The sequence below is a fragment of the Canis lupus genome, chromosome 25, assembly GCF_048164855.1.
Source record: "Canis lupus baileyi chromosome 25, mCanLup2.hap1, whole genome shotgun sequence".
Lineage (NCBI taxonomy): Eukaryota > Metazoa > Chordata > Mammalia > Carnivora > Canidae > Canis > Canis lupus.
Window position 1 is genome coordinate 21814143 of NC_132862.1, and position 14464 is coordinate 21828606.

At 40.2% G+C, this 14464-nt stretch overlaps 1 protein-coding gene and 1 pseudogene across 5 annotated transcripts in view; one reads left to right on the forward strand and one right to left on the reverse strand.

The window, feature by feature from the left end:
* The window catches only part of LOC140617122 (large ribosomal subunit protein uL1-like), a 49289-nt pseudogene extending 37904 nt beyond the window's left edge, over positions 1 to 11385 (forward strand).
* Positions 1 to 14464, reverse strand: part of RASSF8 (Ras association domain family member 8) — a 124061-nt gene that overhangs the window by 108773 nt on the left and 824 nt on the right. The window contains exon 1 of one of the 5 annotated variants that reach the window (XM_072798603.1): positions 14237 to 14285. The exons of 1 other annotated variant lie outside the window; for it this stretch is intronic. The gene's annotated coding sequence lies outside the window, so the exon portion shown is untranslated. Of the gene's footprint in view, positions 1 to 13518; positions 13641 to 14236; positions 14286 to 14464 lie in introns of those variants that run through there. 3 more of the 5 variants (XM_072798609.1, XM_072798607.1, XM_072798604.1) reach the window with 3 other exon arrangements.

A 14464-nucleotide genomic window follows, 5' to 3' on the forward strand; every position in this document is an offset into this window, starting at 1 on the left:
AAAATATCCATTCCTACCAACCCAAATTTCAGTATCACCTTAATCATCCATGTAACATGAATGTTTTAGTCTTCAGCATTTTAAATTTTGTGTTTAGTCTACACAACTAAATGTTTATAGGCAGTTTAGCATGGTTCCCTTTGAGAGTGTAAATACTAGCTAGCATAGTGAGCTCATTCAACAACTAACAGTGCCATGATCCGAGAATCTAGGGAGAATCAGACAAGTTCCTGCCATCAAAGAGCTTATAGTTACTTGGCAGATAATTAAATATGGATCTTACTTACTTTCAAGGAGACCCACAATCAGCAGGAAATGTGGCATGAAACACATCCTGACCTCCCTACTCCTGAGCTTTCAAATCACAACTCCCATGATGTTAGCCCCAGAGCCAAACTGAAAACTCTGCCTTGGGTGGGTGCCTTCATATTCATTAGTCTGCAGATGAATGTGTTTGCTATATTTAAAATATTTTTTGAAGTATTTTACAAACATTATTAACCCTATCATTATCTGATTATGGATAATCTAATGACATGTCTAATGACACAAAAGTATGATAGAAACAAAAGTAAAACAATAAAAATAGTTGAGAGTGGTGAAAAATATTTTTCTTTTTTTTCCCCTTTTACATATGGAATGAGGACTGGGAAGAATGATGAAGGGCAAAGGATCAATGGGGCTGAGGGTGAAAAAGGCTAACCTATGCCTATTATAACCTAGCAGTAATAATCAGTCAGAATAGAGAAGACAGATTTTCAGAAGTTTTTCCATTTTGAATGTACAAGATGATCACTGCTAAAGGTGGAAACTTGGCTCAATGTTAGTTCAGGAGGCCAGGAAATTGTTCTAGAACAGAAAGGGTGAACACAGCCAAGACTGAGCCCACTGAGGCTCCTGTAATTCAAGAGGTAAGGAGTGAAGTTGGATTCCAAGGGCTACTAAGGGGCTCCCCAGGGCTCCAAAGAGACCATGAAGGAGCCATCTGCCTCAAGAGATTTTTAATGTAGACAAAGCTGCTCCACTTTAAAAAAAAAAAAAAAGGATGCCCCACTGTACATCCAACAGCAAGGGCATAACTGGTTATAAAGCTTCAAAGAACCAACTTACACTCCTTGAACTGCACCGGGGGACTGCAGGCTTAAAGTCTTCTTAGTCACTTTGAACCTGTGAACAAATGAGCCTCTCAGAAGCTCATCTGTTTGAAATAGAGAATTTCTGAAATTACAACGCAAAGAAAGAAGAGAAATATGCATACATATGGTACAGAAAGAAAGCAAGATGGACTTCTAAGGGAGTGAGCACTTCCTTCAGGAAGAGAGGACAGCCAGGCTGGGTTTTAAACCTACAGAGTATGGGAAAGAGAGAGATTGAACCATTTTTTTCATGTGATCAAACAGCATATTTAGATGTTTCAGCATTAATGCATCAAACAGCTTATAATGTAATCCTGTTATGGTCTAGCACAAAGGACAGGTGAGGGAGAAGAGCTGGAGGGAGGCCAAGCAGGGAGGCAGGGTGGCCACCTGGCCAGTCCAGGACAGAGGACTAATGCCAGATTTCAGAAGTCCTGTATGCTATAACAAGAGTCTGAACTCAACCCTGAAGGCATTAACAGAGCTGAGTTTTTAACAAATCAGTGACACAGTAAGATTTCTGTATCAGTGCTCATCTGCTGATATGTGGAAGATGGGTCTCAGGTGGAAAGACCAGTGATGTGGCAACAATCTAAATGAGAGATGCTAAATTATAGTAGTGAATGAAGGTGAAATGAGAAAAATTTCCTCCACTGTCCAGGAGGTAAAATCAGAAGAACAGAAGAATTAGTCAATGTGAAGTGGTGACACAGGAAAGGCAAGATTAAGAATAAGGTGGATGGTGGTACCCAGGTGAGAAATACAGAAAGGAGTGAGGAGACATGTTGATCCTGAGGAACTGCTATGTTGATCCTGAGAAACTGCTATGTGGTTCAGTAGAGAAGGGTCTAGCAGTCCGAGTATAAAATGCTACAGAAACAGATTTGAAAGTCCATCACTAAAACAGCTAGAATAAAAACAATGAGACCACTCAGAACAAGAATTCTTACATTCTTAGGATATGGACCCTTTTGAGAACCTGATGAAAATTCTCATCACTTCCCTACCCCCCAACAAAATGTATAAAAAATGAACATTTTGGAAAAAATACCAGGCAGCTTATAGGCCCCCCGCTACCCACACAGGATCACAGGTTAAGAAATCTTAGGCCTAGGGACAGGAAGGCAGGTGGGAAAAAGTTCTAAAGCAGCGCTTCTCAACAAGGATGCTACATGGCGAATTGCACAGGACATGTCTTTACCATGCTGAATGCTGAGCACTCCAGCCCAGCCTCTGCCCACTGAACACAAGAAATACCCATAGCCTAGTCTCTGTGACAACCAAGAAAGGTCCCCACATATTTCCAAATACTACTACCCTGTTTGAGAACCACTGGTCAATAGGGAAAAAAGGAAGCAGCAAAGAAGACTGAGCCAGAAAGATCCGAGATGGGAGGAAAAGCAGATCTATTTCTCAGTAAGTCATCCTCATTTCCAAAATACATCCATAATATGACCAGTCTCCCTACTAGCACCTCAACTAAGCAGTCCCTTGAGTGAATTACTGCAATCACCATCTTCTCCTTTAAAAAAAAAAAAAAAAAAAAAAAAAAAGATTTATTTATTCATGAGAGAAACACACAGAGAGAGAGAGAGAGAGAGAGAGGCAGAGACACAGGCAGAGGGAGAAGCAGGCTCCATGCAGGGAGCCCGATGTGGGACTCGATCCCAGGTCTCCAGGATAAGGCCCTGGGCTGAAGGCGGCGCTAAACCGCTGAACCACCCGGGCTGCCCTTGCAATCATCTTCTAATTGGTCTTCCTACTTCTTTTCTTCTCTTTTCCTTTTTTTTTTTTTTTTAAGATTTTTATTTATTTATTCATGAGAGACACAGGCAGAGGGAGAAGCAGGCTTCTTGTGGGGAGCCTGATAACGGGACTCAATCCCAGGACCCTGGGATCACGACCTAAGCTGAAGGCAAATGCTCAACCACTGAGCAACCCAGGCGTCCCCCTTCCTTCCTAAGTCACCATGCTGTATATTACATTTCCTGGACATATATACCTTAGAAGCACAAGTTTGTACCTTCTGACTCCCTTCATTTCAACCCATTTCAACCAATTCCACTTCCCACCTCTGGGAACTACCAATCTGTTCTCTGTACCTATGAGTTGGGTGTTTTGTTTTATTTTTAGATTGCACATGTAAATGAAATCATACAGTATTTGTCTTTCTCTGTTCCTTTCACTTGAAAGCATAATGCTTTCCAGATCTGTCCATGTTGTCGCAAATGGCAACATTTCCATTCTTCTAGCTAAATCATATTCCTTTATTTTTTTCTTTATCCATTTTCTTTATCCATTCATCAACTGATTGACACTTAGTTGTTTCCATGTTTTGGTTACTTCTATTCTTATTTCCCCTGACAAGCCCCTTCCACATGCAACAAAATGAGTCTTTTTAATTTTCCCAATTGTATTTAATAAGCATTTTTATAATACTATCTGTCATGCTGTTTTTTATAAATATTAAGTCATTTCATCTTCATAACAACATTGTGAACTAGGTACCACTCCTATTCCCACTTTACCGATGAGGCACAGAGAAGTTATAGAACTATCACAAGGTCACAGAGCCAGCCAGTAAGTGCAGGGCTGGGAATTTAATTTAGGTAGCTGGCTCCACAGTTCATGTTCTTGCCTCCTACTCCGTGCTTCTCTCTAATTCATTCATTCCTCTGTTCAAGATCTTCACCTGTCCTCTCAAAAAGAGTAAAAACCAAGATCCTTGTTAGAGCCAATAAGTGCCTGGTATATGGACCCCATTACCTCCTCTACCTTGTCTCCTGCTTCTGTCCCCTGCCTTCCCAATATTCCCAGCCTCACTGATTTGGCAGCTATGATATGGGCACAATTGTATGCACCTTCTTCAGTGCCTCTGTAGTCACTGTCTCCTCTATGGGGACTGTTCTTCCTCAGACAGCTGTGGAGTTATTTCCTTCACTTCATTAAGGTCTCTACTCAAATATGTTCTCACAAATAAGAACTTCCCGCCCATCTAATATCAAATACTCCCATCCCCAGCATTTTCAATTTCTCCAACTTGTTATATTTTTTCCCTCTGATGCATTTATCATCCTATAAAGAATGTAAAATTATGCATTCATTATCTAACTTCCTCCAGTAGAGTGCACTTTCTATGAGGGCTGTTTTGTGTGTTTTGTTCTCTGTTACAGTTCCCTGCATGGAAGGTCAGGCAGTTCACTTCTGAATGAATGAATGAATGAACAAAGAGAGAGTGTTGACAAGAAGTCTGAAGACAGAGGGAGATGGCTCAATAGTGTAAACATACTACAAAAAGCTTCTGTTATATTAAAGGGAACAAGTTTCCAATGATTTTGGCTATTAAGAAATTGGTTTCTGTAGCAAGAAATGTTTCCAAAAAATGATAGTTAGCTGGGGAGTGAGTTGGTAGGTAATACAGAAGCATTAAACACAAACTCCTGTCAGAATGTGGCTAAGAAAGCAGATAGCTAGAAGGAGTAGCAATGTCAAGAAAGATTTGAGCATATTCTTTCCAGGCTGAGGGTAAAGAGATAAGGAAAGATGAGGCTGAGATTCAAGAGAGAAGGGATTACTAATAGAGAATGGCCTAGGGGATAGCCAACTCCAGACTGTGAGGGATGAGGAGGACCATCCATGTCAACTATCAAATGCTCTTCTCCCACCCTTGGATGATCTACAATGACCATGTTCTCTTCTGAGACCATTGGTCTGGACAGATTATGGAGTATCTATCCTCCCCAGAGAGCACTGCAGCCTCTTTCAGACTCCTAGTTCAGACAGAACCAGTATATACAGTTTACCAGAGTTGGATAAGGGGAAAGGCACTAACCCATCACTGAGACATTTCATATGCATTCATTCCCATATATGGACACCTATAAACATCACTTTTATTCCAAAACAGCCCTGAGTGATGATTTAGTAACCCCATTTAAAGGAAATTTGAGAAGGGGTGAGCTTTATAACTACACCAAGGCTACCCAGGTCCAGTCAGGCTTTTTTTTTTTTTTTTTAAGATTTATTTATTTATTCATGAGAGACACAGAGAGAGAGAGGCAGAGACATAGGCAGAGGGAGAAGCAGGCTCCATGCAGGCAGCCTGACGTGGGACTCGATCCCAGGTCTCTAGGATCACACCCCCGGCTGAAGGCAGCGCTAAACCACTGAGCCACCCAGGCTGCCCTCTAGTCAGGCTTTTAACTGAAGCAGGCACTCGGAAAGGTTTACATAAAGGCTACAGTAAGGAAACTAGAAATTTTATTAAACACGACCAAAACACATTCATTCTTAAGTATAGGATTTAGTTGCTTTTCCTTTAGTTTGTGTCATCTGGCTGATGACACAAACTAAATGTCACCATGAATGTCAATTGATAAAATAAAAAGAGATACAACCGACAACTCATTTTCTACAAAGAAAAAAACAGTCTTTTTAATAAATGGTGGTAGAACAATTAGATTTTCATATGCAGAACAGAAAATGAACTTCAATCCAAAACTTACTCAATATAAAATATTAACTCAACAGACCAAACACATTAACAGACACCTTGCCAAAGACATAGACATGGCAAAAAAAGCATATGAAAAGATGCCCCACATCAAATGTCATCAGGGAAATATCAGTTAAAACAGCAATAAGATAATACTATACACCTATTAGAACGGTCAAAATACAAAACACTGAGTACACCAAATGCTGATAAGGATGTAAAGGAACAGTAACTCTCATTTGTTGCTGATGGGAATGCAAAATGGTACAGTCGCTTTGGAAGACAGTGTGGCAATTTCTTATAAAATTAAACAGACTCTTACCATATGACCCTGTAATTGTGCTCCTCTGTATTTACCCAAAGGAGTTGAAAACATGTCCACACAGAAACCTGCCAATGGATGCCTACCGCAGGTTTATTCATAATTGCCAAAACTTGGAAGCAGACATATCCTTCAGTAGGTGAATGGATAAACAGACAGTGGTACATCCAGATAATGGTATATTATTCAGTGCTAAAATGAGCTATCAAGCTTGAAAAGACATGAAGAAACATAAATGCATATTAGTAAGTAAAAAAGCCAACCTGAAAAGGCTACATACCATATGATTCCAACTCTAAGACATTTGGGAAAGGGCAAAACCATGGAGACAGTACAAACATCAATGGTTTCCTGGTGTTAGTTGAAAGAGAGGGATAAAAAGACAGAGCAAGAAGATTTGTAGGGCAGTGCAGCTACTCTATGATGCCACAGTGATGAATACATGTCATTATACATTTGCCCAAACATATAGTACTTAAAACACCCAAGAGGGAACTCTAATGTAAAATCATGGATTTTGGGTGATAATGATGTGTCAGTGTAGGTTCAACTGCAACAAATGTACCATTCTGGTGGGGAATGCTGATAATGGAGGAGGTGAGACAGGTGTGAGGCAGGGAGTATATGGGAAATCTCTGCACCTTCCTCTTAGTTTTGCTGTAAACCTAAAATTGCTCTAAAAAATAAAGTCTATTTTAAAAAGATAACTTAAACCAGATCATAGACTTGAACATAAACCCTAACACTATAAAACTTCTAGAAGAAAACAGAAAATTTCTAGAAGAAAATCTCTGTGACCTTAGCTTAGGCAAAGGTTTTCTTAAAAAGGACACCAAAAGCACAATGTATAAGAGAACAAAACCATAAGCTAGACTTCATCAAAATTTAAAAATCTGGGACGCCTGGGTGGCTCAGCAGTGGAGCGTCTGCCTTCGGCTCAGGGCATGATCCTGGAGTCTGGGATCGAATCCCACATCGGGCTCCCTGTATGGAGCCTGCTTCTCTGTCTCTGCCTCTCTGTCTCTGTGTTTCTCATGAATAAATAAACAAAATCTTTAAAAAAAAATTTTTTTTTTAATTTCTTATCTTCAAAGTCACTGTGAAAATGAAAGGACAAGTCACAAACTGGAAAAAAAATCTTTGCAAAGCATATATCTGATGAAGGACTTCTCCAAAATATATAAAGAACTCTCAAAATTCAATAATAAGAAAACAATCAACCCAGTAAAAATGTGGACAAAAGTCTTGAACAGGCACTTCACCAAAGAAGATATAAAGACAGTAAAAAATACATTAAAAGATGCTCAACACCATTGGTCATTAGGGAAATGCAAATTAAAATAAAAATGAAATACCACTAATGACTATAATTAAAAAGACTAATAAAAGAATGAAAAAAAAAGACTAATCATACTAAGTGTTGGCAAGGTGTGAAGGAACTAGCATGCTTATGAACTGCTGGTAGGAAGTAAAATGATCTAATCACTTTGGAAAGCAGTTTGGCAGTTTCTGAAAGAGCTAAACATGTCTACCATGATTCTGCCATTCTACTCCTAGGTTCTTCCCCAAGATTAATCAAAGCATATGTCCATACAAGGATGATACGCAAATGTTCACAGCAGCTTTGAACAGACAAAAATTAGAAACAACCCAAATGTCCATCCACAGGTATGTATATAAATAAATTGTTGTATATTCATATAATGGAACGTTATTCAGTAATGAGAAAAAATAAACTATTCTTCTCATGTATATATCAACATGCATCTCCAAACAATTATTCTGAATGAAAGAAGCCAGACCGAAAAAGACTATATACTACATGATTCCATTCATTTAAATTCTGGAGAATGCAAGCTACTGTGCAGAGACAGAAGCAAAGCTGCTGAGGCGAGGGGATGATGGACAGGCAAGGGCTTGCAAATGGGAACGGAGAAACTTGGGGAAGGTGATGCATATATTTACTATCTTGTGATTTCATATTTATATATATAGGTTGAAGCTTATCCAATTGTACACTTAAATGTGTACAGTTCATTGCATGTCAGTAAGCTGCTTACCTCAGCTTTCCTCAGTGAAGATATTTTAAAAAAAAGAAAAGAAAAAAATCATTATATACAAAAAAGAAAAATATAGCACAAACTACTTTAGGTTTCCAGACATCTTTTTTTTTTTTTTTGGTTTCTTGACATCTAATGGCATCAAGTATTAGAACTTGCTCCAAAAAAAAAAAAAAAAAAAAAAGGAACTTGCCCCAGAAATGACCAAATTCTACCTTAAACACTGCAAATTATTCCCAACCTATCTTTCAATAGTATTTCTATGTAGGGCTTCAGAGATTAAATATCTATTCAAATACTTAAGCAAAAATTAGAGTAATATTTATTTTACTTTTCTGTCCAATACCTCTCCATTGAGAGAATCCTAATTTTTTAAGTGTATGTACTTCTGTCTAAAAAATAATTTAACTTGAAGTGATTCTCCAATAATAAATTACTATAATTAAAAATTAAACATGATTTAGCCAGAGGCCAATGACAGTTAACAAGTGACAAAATGTATCACCCACATGAATAAAACCTGGTAGGAAATTATTACAACCCTCCTCTTGTTACAACCTGTACTCATATCTGATTTCTTATCAAAACAAAGAGTTAAAACACATGCTACTGAGTAAAAAAATATTTTTCTTAATACATAAAACTTGGACAGCACTGGAGTTAATTGTAATGAGCTTTGGGATATATTTGAATGTGGCAAAAAATATATATATATATTGCCAAAAATAAGTCTTCTAAATCCTATAGCGAGGCTGTGAAATAAATAGGTAATAGATATTATTGGTGCTATAAAGCCCCAGGCAACTTGTTCAAGGTCACCCAAAGTAACCAAGTAAGCGTGTATACATCAGGGAAAAAAGCAATTGGGGTTTTAAACAATAAATTTTTTCTACTCCACAGTAGTAGCTACTCATGGTGCAAATGTCCTAGAGCACAGAGACCTACCTCAAAGACAAATCAAAGGGCGTGCCCCTGTCTGGCCCCACTTCCAATATTTTTATACAAGTAAAATCAGGTCTAAATAAATAAAAAGGTAAGGTAATGGGTTGGGCTAGAGAGGGCTTGTCTGTCTTGCCATGCCTTCCTAACTAGAAAATAAAGAGTGTAGAAATGGGGGAACAAAAACAATTTCCCTGAATAAAGAAACAAATGTATGAAAAGCTAAAGGTTCCTTTTTATGATTTTGATCAGGTAAACTACTTACTCTTCTTCTGCGAGACCACTTAGCCCAGAGCTTGGCACATAATATGGGACTTAAAAATGGTTTTTTAGGGAACCCTGGGTGGCGCAGCAGTTTAGCACCTGCTTTTGGCCCAGGGTGCGATCCTGGAGTCCCGGGATCGAGTCCCACGTCGGGCTCCCGGTGCATGGAGCCTGCTTCTCCCTCTGCCTATGTCTCTGCCTCTCTCTCTCTCTCTGTGTGACTATCATAAATAAATAAAAATTTTTAAAAAATGGTTTTTTAATCTTCCCTGCTCTCCTGACCCAAGGGCATCCAGCTCCTTGCTGACAAAACTGAGAGTCCAGACCATTTATAAGGCAATACATTCTAGAGAAACCCAGACGTTAAGTGCAAACAAATAAATCATGAAAAAAGTAGAATCAACTTCTAAATTCTCTGTATACCTCTGACCTACAAAATACAAAACTAGAAAGGAATTGGGATTATACTCTAAGGATGCAAGGGAAAACTCTAAAAGGAAACTCAAATCCTAAGAAACAAGTCAAAAGAAAATGTGGGTGATTATGTAAGAATTAGAGCCTAGAAATATTAAGAACATAAATACTTCAGAGCAATAGTACATCAAACTAATAATGTGTAAGGAGCAACCACATGACAAAAATACTCAAAGCTTTAAGCCTTCCTTGGCCTTGGAAAGTCATGAGATTTTTTTGGCTAAAAGAAAGAATGCTTTAGTGAGAGAAAGAAAAAGAATATCCAGACGTCTGGGTGGTTCCAATTTTTAAACAACTACTCTGCTACCTTAACTAAATATTCAAATGATATCTAGTTATTTATGTAAGTCACATCAACAACTGGACAGTACTAAACATCCTTAGAGGGATCCCTGGGTGGCGCAGTGGTTTAGCGCCTGCCTTTGACCCAGGGCGCGATCCTGGAGACCTGGGATCGAATCCCACGTCGGGCTCCCGGTGCATGGAGCCTGCTTCTCTCTCTGCCTGTGTCTCTGCCTCTCTCTCTCTGTGTCTATCATGAATAAATAAATAAAATCTTTAAAAAAAAAAAAAAATAAACATCCTTAGAACTCTCAATTTTCTACTACTTTTCTCTACCTTCCTTTGAAGTGTGGCGCTGAGTTATCAACAGCTGCTGACTAATGTATTATCATATGACATGTAAAAATAATATGACATAGTAAGATTTTTTTTTCAGTAATCCTGTGCTGATGAAAAAAAAGCATAATTACTTTAATGATGTACTCAGAAAAAGGATTATCTACAAAAGAAAATCATAAGGGTAACACTAATTAAAAGGTGTCTCAATTTATTACTATGAATTTTCCACAGAGCCCAAATGCATTAATTTTACCTGTTATCTGCAAAGGCTGTTTCATGTTATACATAACACACCAGAAAGGAAGAAAAACAGGAGAGAACCAGTCTGGCTTTTCTGTTATGAAAAGCAGATTGAACAGTGATAAAGAAGGCAATCAAGATACAAATACAAAACCAATATTATTATCTTACTCATTATAATAAGAACCACTTATTGAACACCTAACTAAATGAACCAGGCATGGAGTATGGACTAGTGAATAAACCAAGCATTATTTCTGCCCTGGAGGGCAAAAGAGAAACATTAAGTAGTTAAATAATATACAAACATTAAGAAGGAAAGATGTTTAATGTTATACTAAGATTAAGAAGGAAAGATGATTGAGCTTTGAGGGAGAAAAATAAAGGAATTCTAAATTACATGATAAGGGTGATAAGACATTTATAAAGAGAATATTTGAATTTTTACCCAAGGATGACAAATAGCTCAAGGACATTGTCCTAAAATAAACTAATAGCATGAGCTAGAGCCCTGAGTTGAGTCTGCTGGAGAAGTGGACAATGTGGTTGGCAAAGAATGAAGATGATGGGCAGTGGCCAAATCATGCAGGACCTTATTGAAGATTTCATATTTTATCTGGAGAAATAAATGTGTTTCCCAAAAGCTTTGAAGACTTTAAACATCAAGTGACTTTTTTTTTTTTTTTTCTTTTTAGGTTGCTGGTTGGAAAAGGGACCAGAAGTGGTACAGAGTATGTGCAGAAGGCAACGGGAAAAGATAATAGAGGCTTCAAGCAGAATGTAAGCATAGTGGAGGCTGAAAATCAGACAGATTTGAAAGAGATTTTTCCATAAAAGTAGATCAGGACTTTGTGACAAGCTGGTTGGGGGAGGGGAGCGGTTTGGAAGAGGTGACAGAAGAGAAGAGAATTAAGGATAAACTCCAGCCTTCTGGCCTGAGCCACCTGCTGGATAGATGAGATGAAAATCAGAGAAGAAACTGGAGAGGTTGGGTAATCAAGAGCTCAGTTCTGGAGGAGTGTGAGATGATGCCATTTATTGGCTATGATGTACCAGGCACTATATTAGATATTCTACGTATCACAGCATCCCCTTTAGCAGCAGTATCCCCATCTGACAAAAAAGAAACTGTAGATCATCATGTTGAAGTAGCATGCCGAACTTCACTCAGTTCAAAGTGACAAAGTCACATTAGCCACCCAAGTCTGGTTGGCTGACTGTGGAGTAAGCATTCCTTCCACTATACACAGGTCTTGGAAACTGTATCTACATTTTGCATTTTGCAATCTATTTAGAGTTGGAGCAAGCTAGCACCCAAGGAGAGCAAACAGGTGATACATTATTTTTTTAAAATCCAAATTCTCAGATTTATGATGCATAATGTTTTCCTATCCCATTCCTATCCCCACTCCACTTGTATCAGCAATGTTTCGAACACCAGGAAGGTATCTAGGACCTTAAGGTTTTACAATAAAGGAGCAAAGTCACTATGCCAGGAATGAACCATAAGAGCAACAAATAGCCAGCAGCAAACACTGTTTCTACTCTCAAGCCATAGACACATCAACATAAGAGAGATCAATTGAGCAAGAAATTCTGAAAAACTGTTTCTCAAAAATGGCTAAGGCATTCAAGTCAAAAATTAATGCAAGCTACCCAGTACAGAAGACTGCAAGGGCCAAGTGCTGAGATTCCCATTAAAAAATCAAAACCTTCAAAGAACAGAATGTTAGGCAAAAAGAAATGATACCACAACTGTGTAGAATTTAATATATGCAATTCTCAAATATCTCAGCAAAATACCAAATTCAGTAAATATGCACACTAAAAGCAACCTAAACATTCTCTCTTCTTTTTAAAAGCTTTTCCCTGCAGCATGATGACACTTTAGCAAACTGAAATGCCTTTCCTATCTGCAGAGTCTCATGATTTTCTCCCTCTCTGGGCTGATGTCTCCCTCAGCTACTGAAGCCCAGAAATTAGGCTTGATTAATGAACCTAGAAAGAACTTAATGCATTACTAACAATTGTGTCTATTATTGAAAGTTCCAGCTTGAGACTCTTGAAAGGGGAGAAAATGAGGAAAGGGGAGATTTTGGAAAGGTTTTATCACCTACATTACAAATTATATTTTGGTAGGGTCTGATCCTGCAACAGAATAATCAGATTACATTTAGTCTTCTTAAGGTGGGGTATGGTCATATGTAATTTTCATGGTTTGGGGACAGTCTGCCATGGAGATAAATAAAAAGTAGCATTAATATGTCCACTAAAGGATAAACACACAAACCACCCTCCAAAATGATAGTACTACTGCGTCCTTCGTCCTGATTCTTGCATCCACCTGGCACTCCTCCCTGCAGAGGTCTAGCTGGCATTCATTCCTGCCTCACCCAGGCAAAAGACAGGATGCTGAAAATCCATTTAGAAAGCTTCCCATTTTTTATTCCTTCATAACAGGATGGCCAACTCCTGGCAACTAAAAGATGAAAGACTCTAAAAAAACAAAAACAAAAACAAAAACAACAAAAAACAACTACCTGAGGCCTTCTACCATAATGAATGGTTAATCCAATCGGCAGCAAAGCAGAAATCTGGTCACATTTAAAGGTCCTTTCTGGTGACACGACAGATCTAATGAGAAACTGCTGAGCCACATCACACTGGAAAATCCGTAAATGTTCCTCCTCGCTGTTACCAGGATGGAAGAATTTTTATTTTATTTTTTTTTTTTTTAAGGCTTTGATGTACTGACACAGCTAACCTGATGGGTCTATAACACAGCTATGTGCCCGGCATCTATCTCCCCTTCTAAATCCCTAAAGATCACGGGCAACACTGACCCGTAATTACATTCAACGCTTGCACTGCACAAGATGCCATTCGATGCTTGAAAAAAAGTAGTGGGTTCGCAACACCAGGCGGCTCTGTGATGCTAAAATAACAACGCAACACTCGACTACGAACCCAGGTACTCGGCTTGGACGCTCCGGTGCCGCACAAGGACCCACATTCCAGGCTCACGTTCCTTCGGCTTGAAGCCCTAGTAAGCTTTCTGCGATGCACCCTCGCAAAGTTTCTAGGCTGCGACACGGAACGTTGCAGACTCTTGCGGACGCCCCCTCCCCTGACCGGTTGGCGGCAAGGGGGAGCACAGGGACCGAAGATGGTGAAGCGTTCAAGCAAAATTTGAAGACCTAAAATGCCAAAAAACGTGTTTGCGGAGAGGAAAGTGAGCTGAAGCGTTCACCAAACGGCCGGCCGCCAAGCGAGCACCCGATTTCCATGGGGGGGGGGGGGGGGAGGAATACATAAATATATATATATATATAAATTTAAAAAATATATATATATATATATATACACCAAGGCTATACATTCCCCGGGCCAACAAAAGTGGCCTCCAAACTCGCCTGCCAAGGACACTGGGAGGAAACGGAGCCGCAGGGCGCGAGCCTGTACTTCTCGCTCGGAGGCGCGTGTGCGGCGGGGAGGACGCGCAAAGGCCGACACGACGCCGGGGAGAAGGTGAAGCGGGCGGACCTGCGGGCCCGCGGGGAGACCCGAGGTGGAGACCGAAGGCTGACGGGGCGGGGAGCCGGGAGCCCCGAGGCTCCGGGAGGTGCAGGGACGGGTCCCGGACGCTGCCCAGAAACCGCGGCGGCCGAGTAAAGTTAATACTTACTCAGTTTCGCAACTGCGCCGCCCCCGCAGGCCGCCCGGCGGGGCCGCCCGGCCGGGGCGCTGGGGACGCGGCGGCGGCCGAGGCTCGGCGGCCGCCCAGCGCCCGTCCCGGCCGCGCCTCCCTCCGCCGCGCTCGGCCGGCCGCGCGCCCCGCGCTGGCGGGAGGCCCCGGCTGCCGGCGCGCCCTCCTCGCGCACCTCCCGGCCGGCGCTAGGTGAGCGCGGACGCC